A 6,829-nucleotide genomic window follows, 5' to 3' on the forward strand; every position below is an offset into this window, starting at 1 on the left:
CACACACTCTGACTGAAAAGAGCCATTGCTAAGCCTTAAATATGGGTGTCATAAATGATATCTGATATCCTCCAGCTGTATAAACACCTTTTTGTTGTAAGGGTCATGAATACAGTTATTGACAAGCTTCTACTTTCTTGGCAGGAGAGTGCCTTAACAGCTACCAAGTGATAAGATTTCTCAGTACTGATGCTTATCAGCAGTATATGACACACAGGCTGTCCTGTGTCAACTTCTGACACGGGTGTGTGGTCCAACAGTCCCTTTCCAAATCACATGGCAAACTGGTACATGTAGGGTTAGTTCAGATCAACCTGGAGGTGCTACAGTAGGCATAGGATTCAGTAATTCCACTAATCAAGGCTTCCACATCAGTTATACTATAGAAAACAAAGGGCAGGAGAGAGGCTGAGATACCCAAGTGAAAATACTGCAGTTCTCAGATAATTTTCTGTGGGTTGAGTGCCCAGGAAATTTACATTTCCTTATGCCCACATGAACAGTGAGGAATTTCTTTCCCCTGGGGGGATCCTTGCAGTGCCCTGTCCTCATTTCCCTTAATGACTGTTCACTACTATCTTTAGTAATTCTGCCTCATGCCTGGAATTTTACATCCAAACATGTAAAAGATGATTTTAAAATTGCTGAGCAGCTGAGTCAGTCCCTGTGACCTGATGGGGTTTTTTTGAAAGAGTGTTAGGTTCCACAGGAAAGGGTAGTCCTCTTTTGCTTTACATTTCCTTTAGGCAAACTCTTCCTCTTAATTTCTTACGCTTCTGTGACCCTGTATGCAAAATCTCCTCATATTTTTGATCTGCAGTAGGAAAATACTTCAACATCTTTGTGGTTTTTTTCCTGGCATTTGGGATCTTTAGTTTCATGTGTGTTTTAGCAGTGAGATGGTCTCTACTGTGAACCTTTCCTTGACAGACTTGAGAGGGCCAAACAAAGAATTAATTATAGTTACAAATGCCATAACTCTATGTCTTTCCCCACTACTATTCCTTAATTAGGCATCAGCAAACTCCACAAGATTTTAAATTTGCCAGCTTTCTCACTGAATGACTTTTACATGAAAAATATAGAATAAAGGGCTAATTAGAAATGTAACCATGAGATTCACTTTCAGTATCTGTCTCCTATGAGCTTCTGCAATGTCTGATCAGTCCTGTGCAAAAATATTAATTCTCTTTTGTTTAGTTAATGTGCAATTCTGCAAGCCAAATTTGTTTTGCTGAGCCCTCCATCTCAGGAGAGGCTCGCTGAAATTTCTGTGGCTGCCTCCCCACTTCCTGAAACTGCTTGTGTTTGATATTTACCTTCATTTTTAAAAAATGGAAATAGTAATTGTTCACTTCCAGAAGTGCTGGGCATGGAGTGAAGGGTCTTTGTCAAATAAGTCCTGCACTGGGCAGGTGTTACAAAGGTCACTGTGCAAGTGATTTAAGGAAGGAGTATTAATTAGTCATAAAATTGCACAGACTTCTGAGAACAAGGATGAGAGGCAGAGCTCTGCTGGACCACAGCACTACTTCCTCAGAGCACAGGAGATGATGATCCCTATTCCTGTATTTTCCGTGCAGCCCGTGATTCGTGCTGCAGAGAAGCGCAGTTGCAACATCTCAGCTGGTGAATGGTTTTTTCCACCTGCCCTGCTGATGAGATCTCTGTCTCAAGAGCACACGGAACGTGGATGTCCCTGCAGCACACGCAGCTGCTCCAGGAATACACAATCATATCACACACTTAAAGTCATTGCTAGCACTTCTCTCTCTCTCTCCTGAATTTTCTGTCAGCCAGCTTGATTTCCCAGTGTTAATCCTGCTGGCTCTTCTAGGTCCTGGTGCTATGCATTTAATACTCCACGCTTGCAGCTGCACATCTAAAATTCACTAATGGAGATGCTGAGCCCTATTTCAGCACTCCCTGAGCTTCCAGCAGAGTATTTGTGGTTGACTCAGAACTTGATTCACATTTTTCAGAGCTTTGAAGGACTCCAAAATTGCAGTTCTTCCTTTCTGTGCCCTTTGGCAGATTCACAATACAACAAAAGCCATTTACTGATCAAGTTTGATGGAAAATATCTGTGTATTCCTGGGTTTTCCCCATGTATGTAGTAACTGCATAGGAAATGAAATCATCTCCAGAAGGGGAAGTAGTACTGGGGGAAAAAAAAAAGAAAAAGAAGAAATGGACAGGATGGTGCCTGAAACACTGTCAGGGTATTCAGGCTACTCAGCAACTTTTTCAAAGAACAGACGAGACCATTTTAATTGCATTAAGTGCATTTTTAAGGAAAAAACCAATTGCAGTAGGATTACTCAGGGACTTTCCAGTATTGCAGTATTGCAATACATGGTATCACCATGTATTGTCTTTCCTATTAGATAGGTACCTTTTTTCATTAATCATCATATGTAACTGAAAACCTATTACAATGCATGAACAAGAGTTACTCAGAAAAGTATTTTATTCAGTGTGACAAAGCCAAGACTTCCAGGACTGAGCAGGAAGAGTAGTTGAGAATAGGGAAAGGACTGGAGAAGATCTTTGGGTATAGCACTTGCTTATGCTCCCTTCCTTACCCCCTCCTCTTTAGCAGCCTGTATCCCCTCAGTTGTCCCAAATCTAGAAGCTTGTGTTCTAGGGTTTACCTGCTTTGGAGGGAAGGATAAAATAATGACAGCTTTCCCAAAGATATCATCTTTTCAAGAATTGAAGTGAAGAAGAATTAGCAACCCTATGGCACACTCCATGGGCATTGCAGTTCTAATCACCCCCCTACTGGTGTAAATCGGGAATAAATTAAAATCAATGGAGTCACACCTCAGCACTGGATGTAGATCTAAAGAGAACAAGGTCCTGAACTTGGAGGCACTGAGATGGTGCAAAGCACAACAGCTATGAGGAGACAAAGTGGGTGCATTGGCCTCAAATTCCAGCATCTGCTTTCCCTGCTTGGGAACACTGTGCTGGAAGGTAATGATTTATAGGGAAATCAAACTGATTTTTCTTGTCACTGGATTTTTCTCTTCTTTCCTTCATTGTTTCATTCCCATGTGAAATGGAAAGGGAATAATTTACATTATATTGATTTGTTGGGAATTCCTGCCATAGAGAACTTCCTTTAACTCCAGTGAAGTTTGTAACACTAATCATGAGTTAGCAGCTGGTCAAACAAATGCTTCAGGTATGGCCTGTTTGCCCTCTCCCATTCCTCACAGATATGTAACAGCAAATCAGAATACTTGTGTGACAGGGAGAGTTTGGGAACTTGCACCTTGGATTTTTTCAAGCACTCACAAGTAGCTCTCTAGATTTTTAAAGACCCTGTGGTACAAAGACAGAATTCATATTGTTTTAAGCCTCTGTAGCTTGCCTAAAGAATTACAGCACTTTTGGAAAGCAATACAATACGGGTATAAAGCATCTTGGATTTTGTGGACTTAACATTTAAAATACCATTGTTCAGGAGTGTAAATCTCTGCCTAACTCTCTTGATATTTATACACTGAATCATATCTCCTCTGCACACTAACTTCCTAGTGTGCTTGCAATTCACCCTGGTGCTTTGGGAGAAAAGGATGAAGCTAATCTTTAACTCTTCAGAAGAAAGTGACTGGACATTTTGAAGTAGTGATTTGTAATCACTTCCCACCCAGATCAATCTTCTTCCTCAGAGGAAGATCCTTTCTCTGTATGTCCGACTCATGTCCCTGGACCTGATGTTTGCCTAACCACCATCAGCCAAGATCTCAGCTGGCTTGGACACTCACTGTTAGAACTCCAAATGTGTTTATACCTTTAGCAATTCCTAAGGTTTGTTCTGAACTTGGAAAAGTTCTACTGTCCTTCTGCTATTCCCAACCTACCCTCTCTTCAGTATTGGGGCTGAGTGTTTGTTATTTCTGGGCTTGGATTCTCTTTGCACTAAAGGCATATCCTCCTCTTCATTTTAGGAAAAGTATTTGTCATTTGGATTCAATGGAATGTGGAAATTACTCTTGTATGCCACTGTTTCTCCTACTTTCAGGCCTGAGTTAATTTCCTTAGATGAAGGAATGTGATTAGAAGTCAGGAATTAACCCACTTTTATTTAGCATGAAGACCTGCATTGCTGTATGACAGAACATCAGTAGTCAATACCAAACTCAGACATCTGAATATCTAATGTAGATCACGGATATCAACCCGCAGCAGGCAGTTTGATTTTCCCCAGCACCTTTTTCCCGGAGGTCTGACAATACCTGTTTGTTAGGTCCAACCAGCTGAGGTATCCAATCCCAGCACAATTAATCAGGAAACTATCCATTATGAGCACAGGGCACAGAGCCGAATGTTTACTCACCCAATAGAAAACCATATCCCTTCCCCATTCCTCTGAAGTGCAATAACCACCAGAGAGCTTGGAAACTGCTAGGAGTCATTATGGGCTTTGATGCCAGCCACTGTTTTATCATTTTCATTTCTGAAGTGGCATGCGTGACTGCATGCCAGCTGGCAGCCTTTCATATGGTTCATGCCACCAATCACACATATTCTTCAGAGAACATTTCTGTATCTCCTGAAAAACCCCCATTATTTCAGCAGCCTTAGAGGACAGAAACTCCTTGGCTGGTAAGATATCCTCCAGAAGAGTTTCTCACAGACTGTCAGAGAGTAAATATGAAATTCATAACACCTAGGAGCAGTTCTTCTTGGTTAGACTTCATGCTTCATCTACTTTTTGGCTTATGTAAGGTTTTAAAGATTCTTTCCTGAAAAGGTTTTCCCCATGTATTCTAGTTTTACTGTTCTACTTGAGCCATTTAGCCAAGTTCTGTCCCATCAAATCCACTAATTCTCTCACAGCACATTGACACAGTGGCTCCAACTCTTCTCCTACTGCACAGGGGCTTTATTGTTACTCTTGTAACAATAGGTGGGTGCACCTTGGTTGCTGATTGCATGTGGAGTGTGATAAGTGACAAAAGTCGGCACGAGCATAGCAGGTCTAGGAAGCTCCTACAGCTGGGACACAAAGAGTTTTCAGGCAATAGTGTCATAAACAGCAATTACCAGGCCTGTAGCAGTGGTGGTGCATAATTATTGGTACATCAGGATTTGGTTTGCACTTTAGTAAGAGTTATGTGACAGTGGTTTTGATCAAAGAACAGTTACTTAACTAAAGTTTGAAAACAATTTCCTTCCAGCTTATGTTGCAAGATGAGCAGGATGTTCACTTGTTGGCTTAAACGTCACTGTTCACCTTTCACACAAGTTCCTGAAGTACATTATAGAGGTGTGGGAAATAGCTACAGATCACACTTCAGCTTGCAGTAAACTTATTATAAACTTCAAGTAATAAAGCTTCAGTTTCAAGGTACAGAATTGGACAGGAAGCAGAAAATGAACTCTGGAGTGTGTCTGTTCATCCTCATTAAAATTTTTTGTCTTTTATGTCCATTTTCAAGATAGGCTCCATTTATCCACCTTCAAAACCCTGAAATGCACACTCAGAATGAAAAAGCTGCTGTATTCCTTGTTGTCCTGGTGTAAACAATCTTGCCATGATGGACAGTCAGATCCTGTCCAAAGCTCTTTGTCACAGTAGAATTTTTTATCATGCACTTTCTGGATTGGGTGTTTTGTGATCCCTGTTTACAAAGTTGTGTGTCATGGTCTGAACTCATCCCAGAGCACTCTGAAAGTAATCCTTGCAATCCTTTATAAGCCACTGCATGTCCTATCCTTTTCACAGCCTATTCCAAAAGGAAATGCCAAACATAATGGTAATCATTTACCAAAAGAAAATGCAGATGAAAAGCATGTGTCTGGAGCAGAAGGCATAAGAGCAAAGCAATTTGATTTTTAAACACATTTTTTGAGTACTTATGTGATTTTTTGACAGTAGGAAACATAAGCCAAGTGGCAGAAGTTCAGGCAACTGATTGCCTCCCTTCTGAAGATACCAAAAATCACATTTTATTCTTTAAGCAGAGCTTTAAGGGAAATTATGTTACACATTGAGAGCTCCTTGGAGTCCTCCTTTATTTGCTTGTCTTTATTTCTTCTCTGAATCAAAGATAGTTCCCAATATACATCTATTGTGCTGTTTTACTATGTTTCAACAGATTAATCTAGAAAGGAATAGTGGTTCTCCTTAATATGCAGTCACAGTGGATTTTCAGTGGAGGACTTTTGGAACTGACTTTGAGACCTGGGAATAGGATGTGCTGAAATTTCTGGAGTGCTTGTCATTGTAGACAAACTTCTTTCATTTCAGGGCTGGTCATTTTGCTTTTAGTGTGATTCTTATTTGAGGGGGTCCATTTTATAATCTGACTCTAGGACACCGGTGGTGAAATAACTGAGTAGGTGGTGCAAAAGCTGCATTGCAAAGGTGGAAAGAAGAGGCCAGGACTGGAAAAGAAATAAAAAAAATCTGAGTGGCTTCCTCAAAATTGTGTGTCTCAGTGTAACAGCACAGCCTGGAAAATTATTTACTGTGATCCATAGCATGAAGCACCAGAGACACTAGACACTGTATTAGCTGGCAGAAAATACCTGAGGGATTAGTGGCAATGGCTCTACAGCCCTTATGAACCAAGCCACCACGAATTTCAATTATACAACACAATGGAACTTCAAGGCATAATGCCATTTTATCACAGAACTAGCCTTACTAACATAAAGGTCACTTCATTTCATGACAAGTTGGGTCATGTTTGCTCTTCCTGCTAGGAGCAGTGGCTGTAAATTAAAGAAGTGCTGGATATCTCTGACAGCATGCTGGATCCCTGAGCCTCAGCAGCAGCCAGTGAGGATATGGAGCACTCAGTGCTGCTCA

This window comes from Ammospiza nelsoni, chromosome 4, assembly GCF_027579445.1.
Source record: "Ammospiza nelsoni isolate bAmmNel1 chromosome 4, bAmmNel1.pri, whole genome shotgun sequence".
Taxonomy (NCBI): domain Eukaryota; kingdom Metazoa; phylum Chordata; class Aves; order Passeriformes; family Passerellidae; genus Ammospiza; species Ammospiza nelsoni.